General features: G+C 34.3%; 1 protein-coding gene across 1 annotated transcript in view; it reads right to left on the bottom strand.

Annotated features, from left to right (window-relative positions):
* MRPS28 (mitochondrial ribosomal protein S28) overlaps positions 1 to 25,934 on the bottom strand; it is a 149,900-nt gene that overhangs the window by 27,094 nt on the left and 96,872 nt on the right. The gene's annotated exons all lie outside the window — the stretch shown is intronic.

Below are 25,934 nucleotides of genomic sequence, written 5' to 3'. Positions count from 1 at the left end.
CCCCATCTTAATTCCAGTGCCTTCCCTCTAAGTAAATATTGCCAATTTATTTTGTTGAGGAAGCCTACTTTGTTTGTATCTGTTTGAATGTTGTGTCTCCCATTAGATTGTGAGGTTCTTGAGGAAGGTACTATTTTTTTCCTTCCTTTTTTATCCCAGAACTTAGTGGAGTGCCTGGCACATAGTAGGTACTTCATAAATGTTTATTGAATTGAACTGAATGAATAAGACTTTCTCCACCTCCCTCCCCCAATCTAATCAAAAGGACCTTAGAATGAATAGAAACTTTTCACAAATAAAGAAGATAGAATTAAAAGATATTGAGTTAAGTGAAGTAAATGTTACCTATAATAGTCTTATCATCCAAAATATATGGGGAATTGGCTCAAATAGAACATCAAGAACTTTACCTCAATTGATAAATGCTCAAAAAACATAAACAAAAGAATCTTCATAAAGATGATTTGAAAATTATATAAATAACCAGAGGAAAACATTCTCCAAATCATTAAAAGTGAAATACAAATTAAAATAACTCTGAGGTTTCACTTCACACAGCAAATTGGCAAATAAGACAAAAATCAAGAAAAGTCAATGATGGAGGAGTGGTGGGAAGGCAGGCATGCTGATATGCTAGTGATAGAGCTGGGTCTATGTGTTCTGAATTTTGACATGATGATATGCAAAAATAAAATAAAATAAACTGTCCATATTCTTTGACCCATAGTGATCTCAGAGGTAGACAAATAATCCAAAGAAGTCAACAATAACAGTAAAGATTGAAAAATGCCCAAATATTTATAGTAGTACTCTTTATGGTAATACAGAAATGGAAATAAAACAGACTGCTAGAGAAGCTTTCTATACTGAATATTTTAAAAAAATTTTTCTTCAGTCACAAAGGAAGATTTAATGGGAAGTAGATAGGAAATGACTGACACAGAGACAAAAAAGCATCATTAACTTTTAAAAAGTTGAAAAGGAAAGTAGCTTATATATACATTTACCAATTTTCTATCAAAATTATAAAATATTATTAATAAGATGGCTAGCAAGAATATACAGGCAGCTAAATAACACAGTGGTGAATGCTGGGCCTGGAGTCAGGAAGACTCATATTCTCGAACTCATATCAGATGCTGGAGAAGTCACTGTAACCCTGTTTGCCTCAGTTTCCCCATCTGTAAAAGCTGGAGAAAGAAATGGCAAATCACATTAGGATCTTTGCCAAGATAACTCCAAATGGAGTCATGGAGGGTTTAAGACATCTATCAGACATTCAGTATGAGATGTCTGAAAAGCACTTGGAGATATGACACTAAAGAGTTCAGTAGAGAGGGCAGGACAAATAAATTTGAGAATCATCAGCACAGAGATGGTAATTAAATCCATGAGAGCTGATGAAATCACCAAAAGAAGCAGTATAGAGGGTATAGTATAGAACAGAAAAGGACCCAATACAGAGCCTTATGGGGCTCTGTAGGTTTATAGAGGATGTGATTCGAATAAGGATCCAGAAAAATGAGACCAAAAAGGAACAGTTAGGGGAGAGTAGTGTCCTGAAAGTCTACAGAGAGTATCAAGAAGAGGGTGATCAACAACACCAAGAGCTACTCAAAGGTCAAGAAGAATGAGAACTGGGAAAAGGCCACTAAATTAGTCAATTAGAAGAACAGTAGTATTTTTGCGTAGTTTCAGGGAAATGATGAAGTACAAAATTGGAGCATAAGGGATTACAAAGAATGAGAGGCTAGAAAGTAGATGGCTGCATTATAGATGGTCTTTAAAGGACTGTAGCCACGAAATGTTATGGGCCAGAACTCTGAAAGGATTCTTACAAGGTGCTAAGTGTAATTGATAGAGACAATAGTTATCTAATTTAGTATGGTGCTTACAGTTCTCTAGTTCAGTACATGTACTTAGTACTTACTATAGTTCCACAAGATTCACACCTTTGATAAAAGAGCATATAAGCTCTGACAAACTCAGCCAGAATCAGAACTAGGGAAGACAGAGAAGAGGTGGCAGGCTCTCCTCCTGAGTTTCTCCACTGAAACCAAGATGCAGAAGGCCTCCAGAAAAACTAGCCGAGCCCCAAGTGAAGGAGATAAGGCTTTGAAGGAGACAATAAAGTATTTGGACTTTAACATCTGGCTGCACTTCTGGTGATACTGAACTGAAACAAAGGCTGCTCCCAGAGACCCCAAGAAAACCTCAACAGAGAACATTACATTTTAGAGGCAATATTACAACAAAAGGCAGATATTGGCAAAACAGTCCAATATGAAATGAGAAAGAGGACGCTCACCAGCAAATGGCCTCAATTTTTTTTTTAAGCAAAAATATGAGGCAAACTTCTCAACTGGGAGGGTGGTAAAATGGGGAAACATGGGAAGCTTGAGAAGGGATACAAAACTCTGGAAGAGTCACTATGAAGAAAACGATAATTAGTTAATAACGGACATGTAGAAAGATAGGGTAGTAGCAGTGAGGGCCCAGGTGAAGTGGTGTACTCTTCTTTGTAGTTGAGCCAGTCAGAAAGATTGTGTTATTATCTCTACATTCATTCAGCAACACATATATAAGAATGATGGTGGCAAATGGTGGCAATGATCCAAGGCTGAGGCTTGGCAGGGAGCAATCAAGGACACAATAGTTTCATTTTCATAACATTTTCAATTTAAACAAGGAAGATGTAATAATTTATTCAATTCAATAAAAGTACTCTGGGGACATAGAAAAAAATAGACTACTTCCAGACAAGAGGTTCTAAAAGTAATCAAATAAAGAAGGCTTTATAAATATAGAGCAAAAAAGCTGAATCTTGAAGGATGAGTGAGTAGGAATTCAAAGATGGGCAGGGAAGATCTTCAAAGGAAAGATATTCAAGATGGAATAGAAAATGTGAATGAAAGAACAGAAGGAAAGAAATAATGAAAGTACTCAGAAAGGGGAAAATATATCTGGTTGGGCTGAGATATAGGTTATAAGAGGAAGATGAGAATAGTAGGGAGATACTTCTATTGGAGTCTTGGGAAGAAAGACTGGATTCAAATTGTGGAGGACTTTGAATGTGATGCTTAGGAATCTGGACTTTGTAAAACAAAGCAATAGAGAGCTCCTGAAGATAGTAATATAAAAAGTCTCCAGTTCTACTGAAGTTCAAATACAAGAATCATTTTATAAAGTCATGTCATTCTATGGAATGACAATAAATAATAAAAATTATAGTGAGTGTACACTAGGGCAGTCAAACATATAAGGATTTTTCATTAATAATATGAGGTCAAAACTTACTGAGGTACAACATGGCCCAATGATGTAGACAGAGATATATAAAAACAAAGTAAACACACACACACACACACACACACACACACACACACACACCCATCACATGCTTAAAGAGAGAAGCTATGAAATTCTGGAACCAAATTTTCCAGATCAAAACTTTTTAAACTATCTACACCAACATAAAAGCATCCAGGTAAAAGAAGTATGTAATAGAAATTCTTTACCAACAGATAAAGAATTTAAATAACACAATCTCAAAAAAAAAAAACCTAAGTAAATGAACTCTCAAAGAAAACAACAAAAACACCTGCGACAAGACAAATTTACAATTTTACAATTTAATGACACTTCCTAAATTTCATAATCTGTTCACAAAATAGGAAAATGGGTCATAATAAATTCCTTCTATGATACAAATAAAGTCTTGATAACTAAATCAGAGAAAGTAAAAGCAAAGAAATGAAATCAGCCAAATAACTCTAATAACACTGATGCAAAAAAAATTAAATAAAATATTAGCAAAGAAGGTACAGTGAGATTGTATAGTAGGCACAGATTGGATTTATACCAGGAATATTAATATTGATTCCATGTTAGGAAAAAATATCAACATAATATATGACATTAATACCAAGAATAATAAAAAACTGGAATGAAGTCCAAATGGAGATGATGTTTACAAAAAGCTCCAAGTAGATATGATAAAAAGTCATATACAAGCTAGATAGTGATTTAAGTTATCTTTGGATGTATGTGTAGAAGAGTTCATGACCTAACAATGGCCAAAAAGGATAAAAGAAGATAAAAATAAATAAAAATAAAATAGTTAAGTGGGAAAAAAATCTTTGCCGCTCATTTTCCAACAGATACATGCTTCTCAAAGAATAACAAAAAAGTAGTTCTCAAGAGGAAAACTGCAAACATTTACAACCACATGAAAAAAAAAATGCTAAATCACTATTTGGAGTAGGGAAGGTAGAAGGCAAGGCAATTGGGATTAAGTGACTGGCGGTCTAGTAAGTGCCAAGCATTTGAGGCCACATTTGAGCTCAGGTCTTCCAACCTCCAGGGCCAGGGCTCTGTCTACTGCCCACCTAGCTGCCCTGCCAAACCACTAATAAAAACAGCAATGCAAGTAAAACAACTAATGCTTTCATCTCACATCCTGAAAATTGACAAAACAAAGAATAACAACAATCAATGTTGGAGGGGCTGTGGAAAGATTGGCACACTAATACATTGTAGATGGAGATATGAAACGTTGCAACCATCCTGGAAAACAATTTAGAATTATGCAAATAAAGTGATTAAATGTCCATACGCTTTGAACCAGCCTATTATGGCTTTACATATCTCAAGGAAGCCACTAATTTAAGAAAGAAAGAAAGAAAGAAAGAAAAGGAGAAAGGAAAGGAAAGGAGAAAGGAAAGGAAAGGAGAGGAGAGAGGAAAGGAAAGGAGAGGAGAGAGGAAAGGAAAGGAGAGGAGAGAGGAAAGGAAAGGAAAAAGGAAAGGAAAAAGGAAAGGAAAAGGAAAGGAAAAAGGAAAGGAAAAGGAAAGGAAAAGGAAAGGAAAAAGGAAAGGAAAAAGGAAAGGAAAAGGAAAGGAAAAGGAAAGGAAAAAGGAAAGGAAAAAGGAAAGGAAAAAAGGAAAGGAAAAAGGAAAGGAAAAAGGAAAGGAAAAAGGAAAGGAAAAAGGAAAGGAAAAAGGAAAGGAAAAAGGAAAGGAAAAAGGAAAGGAAAAAGGAAAGGAAAGGAAAGGAAAGGAAAGGAAAGGAAAGGAAAGGAAAGGAAAGGAAAGGAAAGGAAAGGAAACGAAAGATAAGGAAGAGAAAGAAAGAAAGAAAGAAAGAAAGAAAGAAAGAAAGAAAGAAAGAAAGAAGAAAGAAAGAAAGAAAGAAAAGAAAAGAAAGACATATACTCCAAAATATTTATAGTAGCATTTTTTGTGGATGTGTAAAATCAGTCACTAATGCAGTCATTCTGAATGACCAAATTTTAACTATTAGTACTTTGGCTAGTGCCACTCACATGATCCAAGAGAGGGAAGATGATCCTGGAAGAATAGGTCTAAAATGCTAATCATTCTCTAAAATGAGTCATGCTGATTGAATTGACACATATGCTCACTAATCCATCTCTTTATTGTAACATGGGCCAAATATTTAGGGAAGAACTAAAGTAGCACCTTCCCACAATTACATGATCCAATCAACAGTCAAAACACTTTTTCCCTACATGAAAAAAACTTATTTATGTCTATAAAAACAAGTCCTCCAACATTTGTTAATGAAATGTGCTGATGATTCCAACCAAGTATTAATAAACCTTTTAGCTTTTTTCCAAGTTTTGACTTCAATCAGGACAAAGACCCAAACACAGGATTTTCCTTATCATATATTTAAGAATTAGAACAAAACAGATACCCATCAACTGAAAAACAAAGTAATGAAAGAAAGTTGTATGATGATAATACACTAAGAAACTGAAATTAATGATTGAAATGAAGCAAAGACAAAAAATATATAGTAACGACAACAATATAAATAGAAAGAACTAAATTTCTTTTTAAAGAAATTTTAAATTAAAATTTCATCAAAATTAAAAGTAAATGTAGAACTGTTCGGTTCTGCACACATATCTAGGATATACTGTAACCTATTTAACATGTATAGGACTGCTTGCCACCTGGGGGAGCAGGTGGAGAGAAGGAGGGGAAAACTCGGAACAGAAGTGAGTGCAAGGGATAATAATGCTGTAAAAAATTACCCTGGTATGGGTTCGGTCAATAAAGTTATTTTTTTTTTAAAAAAGTAAATGTAACAAAATTATAAAGTTCAAGTGGAATTCAAATGAAAAGACACCTTTAAGCAACTGCTTCGTGGAAATGCTACACATTGCACTTGTTTTCATACTTTCTCAATTTATTGATCAGTTGTGTCAACTTTTTTCACTTCAAAAAATAACTAAATAAATAAGTGGAATATATTGGATAGCTTCTGGAGACAGAGAGAGGAGAGGATATACAAAATACCACAGAAATGTAAAAAACAGATATTAATAAAAAAATTACCAAAAAAAATCTTTGCATCAAGCTTCTCTCACAAAGATCTCAATTCTTTTTTTAAAATTCAATTTTTTTGGTTACATGCTAATCTTTGAACTATCCCCCTTCATCCCTACCCTACACTAGAGAAGACTACCATTTGACACAGATTTATAAACACACATAAAACCATTGTATACATAATTTTTTCCAAATCAATTTTACTATAATTTTTTCTAGCTCAATAAAATAATTTTTTGGTAGTTTAATTGGAAAGCAATTTTTATTACATTGACTGTCCACACATGAATAATGAATAATTCTCCAATTGTTTAACTCTGACTTTATTTGTATAAAAAGTGTTTTATAATTATGTTCATATAGTTTCTGGGTTTGTCCTGGTACATGTAGTCCCAGGTATTTTATACAATCTACAATTATTTTAAATGAGTTATTATCTCTTCTTATACGGTTTTGTTGGTGATGCATAGATTTTTCTGATTATTTATGTTGAAGAGTTTGTGGGAAAACTGGCATGCTAATGTTCTGTTGGCAGAAGTGTGATGTATTTACACAGTTTAGAAATATGCCAAGAAAGTAACTATAAACTGTGTACGCTCTTTAACCTTGTGAAATCATTACCAATCCTATACCCCAAAGAGGTCAAAGAAAGAAAAAAATCATATGTACAAAATATTCACAGGAACTCTTTTTGTTGTAGCAAAGAACTAAAAACAAATAGGGTATTCATCATCATAGGAATAGCTAAACAAATCACATTTTATGAATGTGATGGAATATTATTGCACATTATGAAATGATGAAAGTAATGACAATTTCAAAGATACTGGAGATTTGCATTAATGCAGAGTGAAATGAGCAGAACCAGTAGAACAATATACAATAATCATAGTATTAAAAAAATGATATGGAAAAACTTAGTGCTCATAAATGCAATGATCATCTATGATTCAAAAAGAATGATGATAAAGAATGCTACTTATATCTTGACAGATGTAACATAGAAGACCCAAACCCTGGTTTTCCTGGTTGGCCCTCTAACCTCTATGTAGTGCTGCCTCTCAAAATATATTATATGCTATATATATATGATTATATGCTAAGTAATGTGCGTGCTTATATGCACTATGGAAAATCCAGATCTGGCTCATAAACTAACTTCTCCATTATTCTCTTTCTGAAAAAATCCAATCCTTAGCTTGAAGTAATATCGCTGCTGATCTCCAATAGCAATTATTCATAGTTAATTAGCCAAATAATAGTATATTACCACTAAGATATTTACAATTGTCTTGAAGTGTTATTTAAATCTTTTGTTGAGAACATTTTCACTAGCTTACATATTTTATGAATCAAAATGTACTCTTACTTATACTTTGTATTTCTCCTTTCCCTCCTCATGTAGAAACTGCTAAAATATTCAAATATCTGCAGCTTTAATTTCAGGAGACAGGATAGTACAGATGAGTGAAAACAATATTAAACTTTGAATTAGGATACTTAGATATTAGTCAAGGCCCTGCCATTAATATGTTGTATGCCTTTGGACAAACTATTAAGCTTCTAAATGTTATATGTAAAATGAATGAGTTGAACTAGATTATCTAAAGTCTTTTCTATGCTATTTTATGATTTTATAAAAAGCAGGAAAGGCAATATGAAATAGTGGGTACTCTTGGCCAATAGTGCACTGGCCTTGAACCTGGAATTCTGGAAAAAAACCCATTTAAATCTTGATTCAGAAGTACATTAGCTGTGTGACCTTGGCCAATACTTAAATTTTCAGCGTGTCAGGCAATTCTCTAGGACTATACATTACAGATGAATGACCAATTTGCATCAGTAGAAAATAGGATTTTTAAACAAGGGGGTTTCCATATACTCATAAAATTACAAGTCTTTTCGCTACTCCAATCTCCCATATCAAAAGAAAAAGAAAAACATAAAATGATTTCAGTTCTCACCACTGCAAAAATTCAAACCTAACAAAGTAAAGGGTTTGAAAGAGAAGGGATATTTTTAGGAATTATCCTAAAGAATTAACTTACTTACCCTTCCCCCAAGTTTTTCTCTCAGTTCTGATATAACTTAGTAAACTAACAATTCATTAAGTATTAATTTTTCATTAAAAAGAATGTGAGAAGACACATTTTTAGTTAACTAAGAAGCACTCAACTATAATGCCCCTACTCATAGTTTTATTTTTTATCTTGGGAAAAGAAGCATAGCTCACTGTTTGATTTCAAGTGATCATGTTATTGGAAACAGAAGGGGCTCTGAAGTACAGTATTAGTATACAAGTAAAATCAACCTTTGCTTTTAGTACTTACCATATTTTCAAGTTATTAAACTAAAAATGTGGCTCAAGCAGTATCTACATGCAAATTAGTTTTTAAAAAGAATTTACGATCCTCAAAATTAAGACAAACTGACGGTGACAAAAAGAGGGAAATACAGTATTGTTTTGTCATTTTACGTATCCTATTTTGTAATAAAATCTTGCTCTCTGAGCAAGTAGATGAGAGAGAAACAATTCAACTCTGAAGAATCTCAATTTAAATGGTATTTTCTATAACAACTTTGACAGAGATCACTTTAAACAGTGGCAAGTGTTACAGTTCTCACTTTATAGCCCCAAACTCTTTTGTAAAACCCTATTAAATAAATTGGGTTGTTCAAACTTGGGCTTGCAGGACCTATTCTGATGCCCACATACAGGAAAGGCTCCATGACCATATAACTCTGCCAACTATACCTTGTCAAGAGAGCTTGCCAAGAAGAGTGTGTTATTAGCCAGGCTTGGTTGAAACAATCTACTCCCCACAAAGCTACTTTAATGTACTGTCTCTATTGAAAATCACAGTAATCCAACAATACATTACGATACTTTCCCATCACTGCAGCAATTCCCACCACAGGCAACACTTTGTCTACAACAAAGAAGCCTCAGATTCTATGTCTGCAAAAACCCCAATCCTGACTAGTACTGTAGAGATGCCAAGAGGAACATCTGTGTGCTTCAAACTACACAAAACTGGTTCCCCCCCTCTTTTTTTTTTTTAAACAATAGGCTGAGTGATTGCTTAGTAAGGAAATGGTCTTTCATTCCCTTCCTCTTCCTTTTTATTTATTTTGTTTTTAAAACACTATTGTCAAACAACCACATCTGCTACCCACTATAACTTCAAGTTCAAATCTTTAAAAAAAAAAAATAGAATTAAGTTTATTCTGTTTTAACATGAGTTTACACTAAGGTGACCAGTAGTGGAATGCTGATTTTAGTCATAAAGATCTCTATAGGTATAAATGAGCTACATATTCCCGAGAATAATAACTGTGTAAGACTTTTTTTTTTTTTGAGGGGGCCCTTTTCAGTGAGAAAATACACATTTGTTACCATGATAAAAATGCTTTCTCTAGGTTTATATTAATAATATTTTAGGATCAAGAAGCATAGGATTTTGTACACAGATAAAATGACTATATAAATTAGAAAAAGAAATTATACCTTTCTTTTGTATTGTATAACACTGTCTTCTAAAAAAGGTAGTAAGATTTTAGCAATATTTTTTGTTGAAACTGGAAAAATATTAATATAGGATTCAAAAGAGTATAAGCCCATTTAATCTCAAATTATTGACATTCATATGCAAACTTTAAAAACAACTATTTATCTTTCACACAAAGTAACACTTGGGTTTTTTATTTTTGTTTTTGTTTTAAAGAAGGCCAAATTCTTTAAAAAAAAAAAAACAAAAAAAACTAGGTGGTCAAAATATATGGAAATATTTACTTTTACATGAAAACAGTTACAACAGTAATAACAGCAATAGGTCACTGCTATAGTATATATATATATGTATATATATATATATATACACACACACATATTTATACAATTATCGTGTCACACACACAAAAAAAAGAGAAGCAAAATAAAATGCAAGCAAACAACAACAAAAAATACTATGTTGTGAACTACATTCATTTCCCACAGTCCTCTCTCTGGGTGTAGAGGCTCTCTTCATCACTGAACAATTGAAACTAGCTTGAATCATTTCATACAATGCACTTTTAACACATGATTGTTTTATTGAATTATCACAATAATTCTTGAAGTAAACATTGAAGATATCATTCTAGTTTTACAGATAAGGAAACAGAGGCACAGAACAATTAAGTGTATGGTCACACAATTACTATTGGAGATGAAACTGGAACATAAGACTTGAGTCTAAGACCACTATGCTTTTCATTATAACAAAAAAAACAATAATAATACCATATTACCACTTTTGATATACTATAAAAGGAGATGACATTACTATCAGAGGAGAAATGGAAGTTATAATTCAGTATGCTGAAAAACACTCTTGAAAATTATATCCGGGCCAGGTAAGTGACGTAATGGATAAAGCACCAGTCCTAAAGTCAAGAGGACCTGAGCTCAAGTATGGTCTCGGACACTTATGCAAGTCACTTAACTGCAATAAGGAGGGAAGAAAGGGAAGGAAGGAAGGAAAGAGGGAAAGAAGGAAAGAGGGAAGGAAGGAAAGAGGGAAGGAAGGAAGGAGGGAAGGAAGGAAAGAGGGAAGGAAGGAAAGAGGGAAGGAAGGAAGGGGGGAAGGAAGGAAGGAGGGAAAGAAGGAGGAAAGGAAGGAAGGAAGGAGGGAAGGAAGGAAGGAGGGAAGGAAGGAGGGAGGGAAGGAAGGAGAGAGGGAAGGAAGGAGGGAGGGAAGGAAGGAAGGAGGGAAGGAAGGAAGGAGGGAAGGAAGGAAGATAAATTATATCCAGACAGGCCTAACTTATCAATGAAGCACATGGGGAGGCGGAGGGGGGATGAGGTGGTGGTGGTGGTGGTGGTGGTGATATTTTCTTTGAACTTTAAATTTAGACTCTCTAGGAAATACTTATCCTAGAAAAATAGCTTTTAACAAATATATATATACAAATGACTTTTTGCAGGCAGATATACAATTATTAACCTAATGGAATACAGAAAAATTTAGACTTCTTTTAAAAACCAATTATGTATTGATGAATTGATTGCAAAATACTTCTTGAAACTGTTTATATTTTAAGTCTATGCAACTACTTCTAAATTCACTGAAAATTAATCTTTGCCAATGTTGCTTAAAGATTTTGCTATTTTAGGATAATAAATGCCTTAAGTAGTATGTGGAAAAATGATACTTTACTCTTTCAAGTTAGTATGGGTCAAGATTATTATAAATTAATCATGTCTTTTCTCTTCTATCATTTTAATTCATCCATTCTTTTAAATGCACATTTAAATGACTACTACATGCAAGGAATTGCCTGGCAATAGGTATACAAAGACAAAAATGAAATAGTCCTTCTGCCCCCCACCCCCCAGCTTACGTTTTTTGAGATAAGGAGGGAAGAACATACATGTAGAAGAAGCCAATATAAGATATATTCAGTATAAATACAACAAAATATAAATATGAAGTAATTTCTAGGGATGAGAAACTTCAGGAGGATACAATCTAAATGAACAGGTAAATATAAATTGAAATGACATGAAATAAAACTTGAAAGTCCAAGAGGTAGAAATAAAAATGAAGTGTGTTCAAAGTGTGGATTTTCCCCATGCCAGAAGGAATCATAGAAAATGGGAGCAGTACTGTAGAATAGAAGGGAAAATGTCACCAAAAGGGAAGAAAATGAATTCACAAGCCATTGGCCAGTAAGCTTGACTTTGCTTCTTCGGAAAATTTTTGAATAAGTCATTAAAGAAAGGTTTAGCAAACATCTAGTTAGCGAAGCAATGATTATAAAGAGCCAGCATGGCTTTATTATGAACAGGTCAAGCCAGACTAACTTCATGTGGAACTTGACAAACTATGAGATAAAGGGAATTCTGTGAATAGAATCTAAACTCTGGATAGAAATCTCAAATTAATCTTGTAGAAAAAATGTAGAGATGAGGATTAGATAATAATACAATCAGATACAATTATAACTATTTGGATGACTGGACTCAAAGAGCAATTGTAAATTAATATAGGTCAATATTGGAGCACCCCTAAAAACCTGCGCTTTACCCTGGTAATCTTTTTATCAATAAGTTGGATAGAGGTGGTATGAACATTAAATTTGAGATGTTTCTAAGCTGGGAATGGTATCTAGCATGATGAATGACAGAATCAGCATCCAAAAAGATCTTGATAGGCCATTACACCAAGCTGAGCTTCATAAATTAAATAAACAAATGATTAACTTCACAAGATAGGTGAAGCATGCTTTGAAAGCAGCTGTTCTGAAAAAATAATGGGGAGTTAGTGAATTATAAGCTCAGTCCCCAGTATAATTCAGCAGTAAAAAAACAAACAAACAAAAAACTAAAGTTAAAGTGAGCTGCGCAGAGGCACAGATTACAGCAAGGGAGGAGGTGATGGTGCCTCTGCACTCTGATCTTGTCACCCCTCATTTGGGGCATTGCTTTCAGTTCTGGGTACCACAATTTGATGAGCTGGATAATGTCCAGAGAAAGGAACCAGGATGGTAAAGGGCTTTAAGTCTAAGTTATGTGAGGAACAGTTGAAGGAAATGGGTACATTTAGTCTGGGGCTGGAAGCTGGGAGAAATGATAGTTCTCTTCAAGTATTTGAAGGACTGTTGTGGTGAGGAAGGTGGGGATTAAATATCTTCTGTTTGGTACTAACAGGGGAAAACCAGGAATTATGGGTAGAAGCTGCAGAGAGGTAAATCTAAGCTTGATTTTAAGAAAAACTTCCCAACAATTAGAGGTGTCCAAAAATGGAACAGGCTGCCTAAGTCTTTTCTCACTTTCAAATTCTGTAATTGTGAAAGATAGTTCTTAATCTGTGTGTAGGCAAAATGGCAGGAGATAGACTTCAGCACTAGGAACAGCAAGAAAGTCAGACTAGATGGAAGAGAGGATCAAGTATTATATATTTTGTTTTTTTCTTTTTAAATGTTAATTTCCAAATTCTTTCCCTTTTTATCCTCTCCTATACTGAAAAGAAAAGCAATATAATAAGAATTGTTTAAGTGAGATCATAAAAAACATTATGCTACATTAGTCTTTAAAAAAAAAAAAAAAAGGAAGAAAAATTTAAAAAGTGAGAAAGTTGCACTTAATTTTTTTTCCTGAGCCAATTGAGGGTAAGTGACTTGCCCAGGGTAACACAATCAGCAAGTGTTAAGTGACTGAGGCCAGATTTGAACTCTGACTTCAGGGCTGGTGCTCTATCCACTAAACCAACTAGCTGCCCCAACTGTACTTTAATTTGCACTCAAAGTTCATCAGTTCTCTCTCTGGAAGGTGAGGGCATTTTTCACCATTAGTCCTTTGGAAATTACTTGAATCATTGTATTTATCCAAGACTTTAACAGTTAATCATAATTTCTACATTGCTGTTACAATGAACTTTCAGTTCTCTTCATTTGGGATTAGCTCATATAAGTCTTGCCATGTTTTTTTTTTTTTTTTTTTTTTAAACAGCCCTCTTGTTACTTTCCACAGCACAAAAGCACTCCATCACCATTATATGCCACGACTTGTTCAGCCATTTCTCAATTGATGAGCAAATCTCACAAAAAAAGAGTTGATATAAATATTTTGGTCCTTTTCCTGTTTCTTTGATCTTTTTGGGGATACAAATCTAGTAGGGGTATTGCTGAATTACAAGGTATATACAGTTTTATGGCTCTTGGGACACAGTTCCAAATTGTTCTCTAGAATGATTATACCAGTTCACTACTCCAAGAGTAGTTCATAAGTTTACATATTTTTCACTTTCCAGCATTTATCATATCTGATAGGCATGAAGTGGCACCTCATTGTTGTTTGATTTGTCCTTCTTTAATCAATAATGATTTAAAGCAAAGTTTTTCCATATAGAGAGCTTTTAACTTCTTTTTCTAAAAACTTTCTGTTTGACCTTTATCAATTGAAGAATTACTCTAATTTTAATGAATTTGACTCAGTTCTATACTCAATATATTTGAAAAATGAAACCTTTATCAGAGAAACTTATAAATATTTTAAATATAACTTTATTATTTATGTTAGGGTTTTTTGGTTTGTTTTAGCAAAATGTAATCTCTCTGATCATCTCTTTTAATTAGCTCTTTTTTTGCTTTTGCTTTGTTTGGAATCTTTACCATATATTTTCCTTATGATTAAAATAGTACACTTCCCCCCCAAATGTTATTTGTCAAACACTAACATAAGAGTAAAAGGCAATAATTTGCTCTGAAAAATATTAAATATTAAATTCATACCTGGTTCTTCATATAGGAGAAGTTCCTTGGAAGGCAAGATAAAAATGGAACTGAGAATTAAACAAATTACTTAACTTTAAAAATTATATCACTTCCAGTATAAATACTTGTTTTCACTTCTTAAAATCAATACAAAACATTATTATAAATCTTAGTATTCCTCTTGAAGTATTTTTTTAAAGTGTTGGAACAAAATGCAGAACAAAAAAGTGGTTTTATTTATTAGGCCAGATATTGTTGAGGGGGGTTGTGAAATTCTGTTCCCTTTAATCTGTAAAATTGTCACTGAAATTGTGTTCCCTTTTGATCTGTAAAAGAAGAGAGATCAGGGTCTCCCAGGCTCCAGAGAGTCTAGAAAGAAGGCACTTCCTCCCAGAGTGAGATAAACAGTATCATTCAAGGCCAAATCAACTCCCATTGATCTTTTGGGAGTTGCATCCTTATTCAGAAAACTCTATTTTCATTCAATTGGGAAATCCTGGTCTGACAATCAGTTCAAACTGCCCCCAGCCCCCTGCCAAGATCTGCTCATAAAATAGACTTCTGTTCACTCTTTCTTTGCAGAATGTCCAAAGTAGTATGCTTTGCCTCTTTGACATAGCTGTCAGGACTCCTGCCTGCTATGAAGACATTATCTTCTCAGTGCCAGCCTCCATTTCTCTAATAGGACTTTGCCACTCGAAAGTCAGTCTTCCTAGCAAAGCTGATTTCTCATACAACAATAAACTTCCCTTTTTGCCACTTAATATTTCAGGTTTCGTAAATTTTCACAAAGGACCTACACCAACCAGAAGGGGATTCCACAATTCACTGCATTACCACTAGCCTCATCATTATGACTGTTGGTTTTTTACTCATTTCAATTGTGTTCAACACTTTGTGACCCAATTTGGGGTTTCTTTTGGGAAAAATACCATAATAATTTACCACTCTAAGATCAGGGGGACCTCTGATCTTCTAGAGGTTGTCTCCCCTAGAAGTTATATTCTATCAAGTTAATGAAATTTTGAGTAAAGAGTAAAAGGTGCTTACTAATTTGACAAATCCCTTGTAGGCTCTAGAACACAGAAGTTGGTACAAACTGACTTTGAGTTAACTAGGGTAGTTAACTGTTCATAAAATTTAGTTCTTTCAACTAATCTTCAATAAGAGGTTTTCCTAAAAAGAATATGCATAATATATGATACAAACACTCAGCAAGTATATCAAAAAAGTCAAGGAAATAGTAATATTTGGCAAGAAAATATAAGAAAAAAAGTAGCTCCCCAATTTTCCCTTGTAAATTTTGCTTCTAAGACAAATTTACTATGTACATACTTATTGTAGTCACTACCATTACTTTTGCTGATTGTAGTAAAGATATATTATTAAATCTGGAAAGCTCAAGAAAAAATGATAACAAATGTCCTGCCTTTAAATCACAGCAAAAACTATTTTCCAGAACCACATTTTTCTTTTCACATTACCCAGAAAGTGACTAACAGTTTTCCCACAATATCAAGTTGCCAACTCTGCCCATGCACACATGCGCGCGCCACACACACACACACACACACACACACACACACACAATCCAGGTGACAATTCATTTAGATTTAAACTATTTTTTCAAAGCAAATGTATCCAAAACAATGCATCATCTACATTTAAAATGGTGGGTGAAATTCTATCACTCTACTCCATAAAAAAAGGACAAAGAGGTTTATTGTTCTAAACAAAATAATCAGAGAAAAGTATTGATAGTACAAGCAAATCTATAGTAAGTACCCTAGAGGATGAAAAATTGTTCAGCAGTTTTTCACACAAGGAAAAGAAAATACCTCAGGATATGAAGACTAAGAATTTGTATTCCAACTTTAGATTAGTTATTTAAGAGCAAAATGACCCTGGGCAAGTCAATTACTTTTTTGGGGAGCTTTACCTCATTTCAGAAATAGCAGGGTTAAACTAAGTAGTCTCTAAATTTCTTTCCAACCCTGTAACTAAATCTATAACCATCAAATTCATAATTTTATTTTGATTATTTTTATGGTATTTGGGATAAAAACAAATCATATATACATGAACATAATATTGGTTTCTCTTTAAAAGGAAAAAAATGAATCATTAAGTCTAGGACTTAGGAAAAGAAGAATGAGTTTAAAAATTAAAATACAAAAAACCTGTGTATATAAACTAAAGTACAAAGTCAAACATAATTGAATAAAAAAGCTAAAACAAAAGAACAAGTCCAACACGGAAAAGATTTTATATTTAAGAAAATGTAAAAATTTTTACAATTATTATCTTTAAAAGTTGCTTAAGCAACCTGGAAAAATTTGCCATGAGTTGGTCCAACCTATTCCTGAAAAGAAATCACTTGAATCAACCCTGGTAAGTGGTTACTTACATCTAGGAATGGTAAACCCTTTAACTTCATGAAACTGATGTACAATAATGAAATTACTACAGGATCAAGTTCTGGAATAAAGCAGGCATGCACTGAAGGAAATCAAATAGTGGCTAATAACAAAGTGTTAGATTTGGAGTCCTGAGGATCTGCCTTCAAGTTCTGCCTCTGACATTTTCTAGTTGTTCATGACTGTCGGTCATTTGAGAAATGGATGGGCATTTGTTTGGTTTCCACAGTTATGAAAATTAAATTGGAGAAATGAAACAAATTAGAAAATTGAAACCCACAAATGATGAGGGGAGCCCCGAAACTCTCACTCTCTCTCTCTGACTTTGGGGAAAAAGCTTGGGAACTCCCTCAAAGAAACTTTCCCCTAAGAGACCCGCCCCCCAGGAATCAAGATAAAGTCATTCTATTATCTAAGTGGGGCTAGTTGACTCCAAAGTTGGAGAATTCCAACCAATTCTAATCTTCAATTCAATTAGCCCAAAGACTCATTCAATTCCAAGATTTTCTCTGATTTCAGCTCAAAACCACTCCCAATAAGTGGTCTCATCTAGGCCTGGAGGCAGTGACAGCATTGCGAGAATCTCATTTGGTTGAAACTTCTGTCTCAGATTTCCCTATAAAAACAGCAATTTTAAACAGTCCTTGCAGAGGACCTAATATGCCATGCCAAGGAAACTTTTCCCCAGCATAGCAGCAAAAGTCTTCCTGCTGAAATGATATTATTCTCTTTCAGTGTTACCCTCTCTTTATCTTCCCCACCTATTTCCCTAACAAAACTTTATACAGTTCTGTCAGGATTTCTCTACTAGAAACTTTACTTCTCTGTTAGACCTTGCCACTAAGGAATTCATACATAAGCACTATATGCCAGGTATTGTGCCAAATACTGGGAATACAAATAAAGGTAAAAAATAGTCCCTGCCCTTAAATTGCTCATACTCTAATGGGAAGATGGCATGTATATGTATAATCAGATCAAACACAACACATACAGAACAGATGGGAGGTAATGTCAGAGGGGAGATTATTAAACTGGGCAGGTGGTAGACTTGGAAAAAGGTTTCCTATAGAAGTTGGGATGTGAGCTAAGATTAGAAGGAAGCTACAGAAATTAAGAGTACTCTTGAAAGTTATATCTTTTTTTTGTTGTTGCTGAGGCAACTGGGGTTAAATGACTTGCCCAGGGTCACACAGTTAAACAGTATTAAGTGCCTGAGACCAGATTTGAACTCCAGTCCTCCTGATTTCAGGGCTGGTGCTCTATCCACTGTGCTACCTAGCAACCCCAAATTATATCTTTTTCAAAGAGACCCGAATAGAAAGGTCAAATTGGGAAGGAGTATTGTGTGTTAACAAGATATATCTAATATGAAGAAATCTGCTAACTAGATTGAGGCAGCATGGTGACATTGTGTCCCCAATAAGAATGGGAGCTTCTGTGTATTCCGGTACTTAACAATGCTTGGCAGATAGTAAGTTCTTAATGAATAAAGAAATTTTTAAAAATGTATTTAAGTGTATTAACATAAAAATTCATTAAGTGTAAAAATTTATTAAGCCTGAGTATAACAATGTGCTAAGTGCTGGGATACAAACACAGGCTGGAATAACAGTTCCTGTCCTCAAGGACATTCTAAAGAATAAAACAACACATGTCTTTCCCTAGATTGAATGATGGTAGATCGTGATTTTAATAAGTTCAAAACATGGATGTGGAGTACTTATAGGTAATGGAACCTACTATCCCTTCCCTATAGCCCTTGAAGCAAACAATTAGCTATCAATTGATTATACATGTGAAGTAATGCAAAACATATTTCCATTTTAGCCATACTGTAAAATAAAACATTTTAAAACCCCTAGAAAAATGAAGAAAATGAGTAAAATATGCTTCAATTTGCACTGTGTTCATCAGTTCTCTCTCTGAAGATGGATAGTATTTTTCAACATACTTTGGAACTCTCAGATCACTGTCTCAATCAGTATTGACCATTCTTTTAATATTGCTTTTTCTGTGGACAATGGTTCTGCTCACTTTGCTTTTATCAGTTCATACAGGACTTCTCAAATTTTTCTGAAATTATCCCATATGTTATTTCATATAACACAACAGTATTCCATCACAAAAATATACCACAGCTTCTTCAGCCATTCCCCAATTGATGGGCATCCTCTCAACTTCTAATTCAAGTCCCAGCTAAAATCCCACATTCTACCAATAGGTTTTCCTGATGTCCCTTAATATTCGTGCTTTATTTATAATATTATCTCTAATTTACCCTATCCCTATCTTGTTTATATAGAATTGTTTTTGAGTAGTCTCCCCCATTAGACTGAGAACTCCCTGAAGGCAGAGACTTCCATACCTTCTTTTCATCCCCAGTTCCTGGCTCACAGTAGGCACATCAAAAATGTTTGTTGACTTGAATAATAATTATACACTAGGAAGATAAGCCCAGCTAAGGGTGGATTCAATGGGATTCTGGTTCCCATAAGTAGTTCCAAGTATCTTCCAAACAGTAAAGCAAATGCAGCCTCAGTCTTTTTACTTCTCTTTCTACTATCAAACCAGGGATAGAACAGCTAAACCAGCATTTCCGAAAGGGTTCAGCTCTCTCAAGATTCCTGGAAGCTAACTGTCCTTCCTTCCTTCCCTCCCTCCGTTCCTTCCTTCCTCCCTCCCTCCCTCCCTCCCTCCCTCCCTCCCTGGTAAAGCCTAGGGAACCCTTCTTAGAATATTTTTAAGTATACAAAATAAAATACATAGTAATAAAAAAGGTACCAAGTATACTAACATAAAAATGTAGTTTTTTTTCTTCTTTTCCAAGGACCCCGAATCTATCCATCTACCCTATTTATCCATGTGTCTTGAAACCAACAGTTTTTAATCATCCTATAGTCTCAATAGTTACTGAATTTACTACTTTGTAAGATTTAACTTCTCATACTCTAAAAATAGTCACATACAAATGAGCTAATGGGGCCAAAATGCCCTGAAGGCTCAAGTTATTTCTCTGTCCTCTGATAGACATTATTAGTTCTTTATTAGGTGTTTCTTTTACTTTTACACAAAACTTTTTTTTTCACACTTTCAGCTTCATTAGATTTTGGTAAACAAAAAGTTCTTTTTTTGACCATTTTCACTACTAAACTGTTGTAAACAAAAGAGGCATTACTTTGTATCCTTTATCAGTTGATTTCTTTTTTTAATACAAAAATTCACTTTCTGCTCCAAAATACATTTTCCTCTGACCAATCTGTTCACAGAAGAGGGAACAGTAATTGTATATAAAGTTTAACATGTAATAGGAAAAGAAAGAAAACAAGAGTCAATTAAACTTTTTTTTTAATCAATAAAACATATTTAAGAAAAGAGAGTAGAAAAGTTCAGACAGCTGAAAAGTTTGGAAATATTGTAAGGAATCTGTTACATTAAAAAAAAACACACAAAAGGTATGCAATAGAGATCTGAGATTTTGTATCCTATCCTATCAGACTGATCCTTCTCTATCCTTTCCTAGTTTTTCATCAATGATATGCTCACTAATCATGGTTATTGTTGACCGGAATACCAGGAAATTGTGGAGACTTGAGTTAACCATTTAAACTTACCTAGCACCAGCAGGGAACACTGTGGATAAAGAAAATTTTGGTACAGATCTTAGGCAGTTTGATATAACTTTGCTCAAAGAGAGACTGGTCTACAACTCAGCTGTGGACCATTTGGGCAAGAAAAAAATTTAAGCCCTGAATGGGGAGTTCCTGAGACTCCAGGAAACATTCTTGTTGATTACTTTTAACCTTCTTATCGGTTTTATCTGATTTTTTAAAAAAAATTTCCTAAACTTATAAACACTGGGAACAGCTTTTAATTGAGGATACTGGAATGTGTTTTTATTAAGAGGATTATTGTTGGTTTGAACCTTCAGGATGAGTGTTTTCCACTGCATTAGAAATAGGATCACAACCAGGAGACAGCTGTCCATTTCTTAAGGCTCTGCTCTGGCTCTTATTCTCTTTCCCCTATTCACTATCCCACTTGGTAAACTCATCAACTGCAATGGATTAAATTATCTTCTCCATGCTGACAGACCTGATTCCCAAATCTAGATATCTAGTCTCTCAAGCTCTAGTCCCTACATCACCAGCTGGTTTTTTAATATCTCAAACTGCATGTTCCACATGCATCTCAAATTCAAAAGGAATAAGATAGAACACATTTTCTATTACATGTTCTCTTCCTTCCACTTCCACAATTCTAATTTAGGTTCTCAAAAACTACTAATTAACTGATCTCCAAGTAACTTCCACTCAGCTGCCATAGTGATTTTCCTAAAACATAGGTTTGCCCATGTCATCTCTTCTCCCTATTCAATAAATTCCAGTGGCTCCCCTTCTACCTTCAGGATCAAATATAAAGTCCTTTGTTTACAATTAACATTGTTACCACCTGGTCCCTTCTTCAGTCTTCTTTAGTCCCCTCCATACATTCTATATCCCAGTTACACTGGATTATTCTTGGACCAAATGCCTCTGCTCTGGCTTTTCTCCACCTTTACCTCTCAGCTTCCCTGGCTTTCTTCAAGACAAATCTCAATCCCACATTCTGCAGGAGGACTTTTTGTCCTGCCCTCGATTGCTAGTGCCTGGCCTTCTCTTATTACCTTCCATGGTAGGGAATTAATTAAGGAGGAATAAAAGGACTTCATGCTGCAATAAGAGATTTGTATGAAGTTGTACAGCAAGAATTTATAATGCATCTTGTAGACAAAGTTGTCTGAGTTTATCCATTTCTACTCAGCAGTTGGTAGGTGTGGAGGTAGCAGATGGTAGGAGTAATCTAGGACTGTGATTTGGCAAGAGATGAGTGGTGACAGGATGAAAGTGAGAGATTTTGAGAGCAGAGGACAGTTTGGTGTTGAAAGGGCTAAATACAAGATTGGAAAGTGAAGAAAGCCAACTCATAACAAGGATAATAGTCTGAGAAAGTACTAAGAGTAAAAGGAGATTTCAATGAAGGTAATGGGTAGATTTGGAAATGGTAAGGCAAAGGGAGAAATGGAACAATATAAGGTTATGGTCAGATAGAGTAATATGAGAGTTTCTAAATGAAGAAACAGGCCATAGTGAGATCCAGTGTATGTCCAATCTGTGAGGTTGAAGCTGAGATGAAGTAAAGGAGTCAAATGTGGGATTTAAAGATGCTGAGGAAATAGGAAGTTGGAGAGAAAATTAATATGAATATAAAAGTTCCCTAGAGAACAAAAGTTGAAGAACAGAGGAGGATAGTGAACCAACTAAACTATTTCAGAAAAAGTGACCTGGGGACCAGTATGCAATAGCCACTGTAACTTAGGAATGTACTTCAAAGGTGAAGGGCAAGGAGATACATTCATAGTAAAAAGATTTTTTTTTTAACACTCTTTTTACTTATTTGCAAAAGGGAAGATAAATAGGAAAGAGAAGAATTGTATTTCTTATGACTCTTCCTCAAACAAGGGAATAGGAAATGCTGATAACATGAAACACACCCATGTTTTCAAACTTTGAGGAAAAAAAAAAGTCTCAAAACTAGCAAGTCAGAAGCTAATATAGATGGGAGCAATAATCTTTTCAACTTCTCTGGGCCACAATTTTGTTCATTTGTAAAATGAAGGATTCAGATTAAATGAACTCTAAAATGCCTTCCATTTCTATGTCAATGATTCAATCATCCTTGTACAATAAAAATATGATTGTGTTAGATTGGAGATTTTGAATGAACTATGGGTAGGCCTCTACCAATTCACAGTGTGAGATTTACATGTATCTTTATTTTTTATTGCATACAACACCATCCATATACTATCTCATAGTCTTTTGCATACACTGTTCCTCATGCTTGGAATATTGGCTGTTCTCATCTCAACCCTTTGGTCTTCCTGGTTTCCTTCAAGATTCAGCTCAAATCCTATCTTCAGAAGTTTATTTCTCAATCCCCATCTGGCAGAGCCTTCTCCATTTAAAACTGCTTTCCATTTACATGATCTGTATCTTGAATATACAAATTATTTATGCCGATTCTCAGATCTTTTTATCTAGCCCTAACATTTCTTCTGGGGCATCTAGAAAGTTTAGTGAATAGAGGGCTGAGCCTGGGGTCAGAAAGATTCAGACACATTAAACTGTGTGATCCTGGCAAATCATTTAACCTTTATTTGACTTAATCTACTAGAGAGGGAAATGGAAAACTACTCAGTAGTTTTGCCAAGAAAAGCCTATTAACAATATGGTCCATGGAGTCAAATAGAGTTGGATGTGACTGAACGACTGAACATTTCTTCTACTGTCAATTTCACTGGACATTTCAAACCGATTAGCTAATAGAAATCTCAAAGTTAACAATGTCCAAAATAAAATTCTTCTTTTCCCAAAAACCCTCCTTTCTTCCTAACTTCTGTTGAGAGTACCACTATCTTGCCCATCACTCAGACTCACAACTTAGCTATGATCCTTGACTTCTCTTTCTCTTACCTTTTATATCCAATCTGTTATCAAGATTTGTCAATTTTTAACATCTCTCTAATTATGATCTCTTCTCTACCCTGCACTACCACCCTGGTACATGCCTTTATTATAACACACTAGCACTATTGCAATAGCCTTCTGGTTGGTTTTCCTGACACAAATCTCTTCCTAGTCCAATCCTTCCTCCCCTAAGCATCAAAGAGATCATCCTAAGAGTTTAAGTTTGATCATGTTAACTCTATCCCCCACCCCATTCAATAAACTCTAGTAATTCCCAATTATGTGAAATAACAAATAGAAATTCTTTTGTTTTCTAAATCTCTTTATAACTTGGCCTCTTCCTACCTTCCCAGTTTCCCTGTACATTACTCCCCCAATGTTTTTGACTTTCTTTGCCTCCCCAATGCTTTGTTGTGCTTGGCACATGGTAAAGGTTTAATAATTGTTTGTGGGTGAGTCTGACTAGATCAGTGCTAAGGCCATTTTCAATGGTGATTCTATAATGTTTTAGGGCTATGAAGCATTAGTTGTCCTTTTACTCCTATTTCCCTAAGTGCTGAAGGAAAAATTTACTTTAAATTCCTGAAATATTCCTCCACTAAAATCTTAACTTTGATATAGGACTGATATGAAGGGTTCTCTAAGATTATACTGGTATACAGACCCTACTAAGGGGAATTTGACTTTGTGGCCTGGTGATGAGGACTAGCCTCAGGAAAGTTTAGTAAAGTTTAGCAAAAGACAGGCCACCAATTGATGATGATGAAGAAAGAGGAGGAGGAGAAGAAGAAGGGGTGTGTGTGTGTGTAAAGTAGCTCATAAAAACATCTAGATTATAGGGAAATTGCAGTCTTATAAAAGTATCTGAACTAATGCAGTCATACATTTTCTAAAGCATTACTCAATCAGTTAACAAGTATTTACTAAGTACCTAGCATATAGATTAGTCACTGTAGGTACAAATTTAAAGAAGGAAACAATTTCTACTTATAAAAAGCTTATACTCTAATGGAAAAGATAACAGGTATATATACATACACATATATGTGTGTATACACACAGCATAAATAGAAAAATGAAAATGAAAATAACAAGTAGTTAAATACATGATAGTCTGAGAGGGTAATAAATATATTTTAAAAGACATGGTAAATATATGTATGTATGTATATATATATATATATATATACACACACGCACATATATATATGTATATATATACATATACACACATATATTTACCATGTCTTTATACACACACACACACACACACACACATATACATATATACATATATATTCCTCAGTGACTAACTGTTATTCACTTTCTTACCTTTTTTGCTGGGAAAGAAAAGACCTATATTTGAATGTATGTATGTATAAATATCCCTAGTTTATTTAAAGAATAAGGACATTAATCTGTCAATCATTCAAGTTGATAAATATTTATTTATATACATAGCACATAGCATTCTGGATTAAGTGTTAGGAGATACAATGGAGGGGGAGGAGGAAGAGAACATAATCCTCAACCTTGGGTTCAGCCCAATTTGAACAAAACTGTTCTCTACAACATACTGAAAAGGTCATTTAGGCTATATATGAAGATCTCTAGTGAGAGGGAACTTATTACTTCCACAGGTAGACCATTCTACTTGTTAAGAATTTTTTCTTGACAACAAACCTAAATCTGCTTCAATGGAGCTTCCATCCATTGTGCCTTCTGGGATCACAAAGGGCAAGACTAATCCTTCTTCCACATGACAGCCTTTCTGATAGTTAAGGATAACTATTATGTTTCCCCCAGACCTTCTGTTTTTTAAGCTAAAAGTCCTAATTCCCTTCAAATGTTTTTTATAGCATAGATTTTTAACAATATTCACAATGCTAATTGTGCTCCTCTAGATATTCTCTATCTTATTTTTACATCTTTTCTAAAATGGGATGCTGAGAACTTAGCACAATATTGTAGATGTAGTGAAACTGGGAAAGAGTTGACAAAATTATCTTAATGTAGTCTAAGATTACATTAGCACACTGTTGACTGGTTTTGAACTAAAAGCACCAGAACATTTTCAGACAAAATGCCATCTAGTACTATTCCTCCCTTACTTTATACTTTGAAGTGAATTTTTAAAAACCAAGTATAAGGCTTTTACATTTATTTCTATTAATTTTTCTATTATGAGAGTCAGTCTAGTGCTCTAGCCTAAAGAGAACTTTCTGAATCCCCTCCTTTCACCCAGCAGACTGTCATAGCTTGGCATCTAAGCACGCCATCTATTGCTTTATCCTAATCATCAACAAAATGCTCAACTACAAATAAAGACAATTAGGATACTCCGCTGAAGACCAACTTCAAAACTTATTGGACAATATAGAAGAGAAATAAGA

This window comes from Sarcophilus harrisii, chromosome 1 (assembly GCF_902635505.1).
Source record: "Sarcophilus harrisii chromosome 1, mSarHar1.11, whole genome shotgun sequence".
Classification (NCBI taxonomy): Eukaryota; Metazoa; Chordata; class Mammalia; order Dasyuromorphia; family Dasyuridae; genus Sarcophilus; species Sarcophilus harrisii.
The sequence above is the reverse complement of the archived record's forward strand: the minus strand, read 5'-3'. Positions and strand labels throughout refer to the sequence as shown.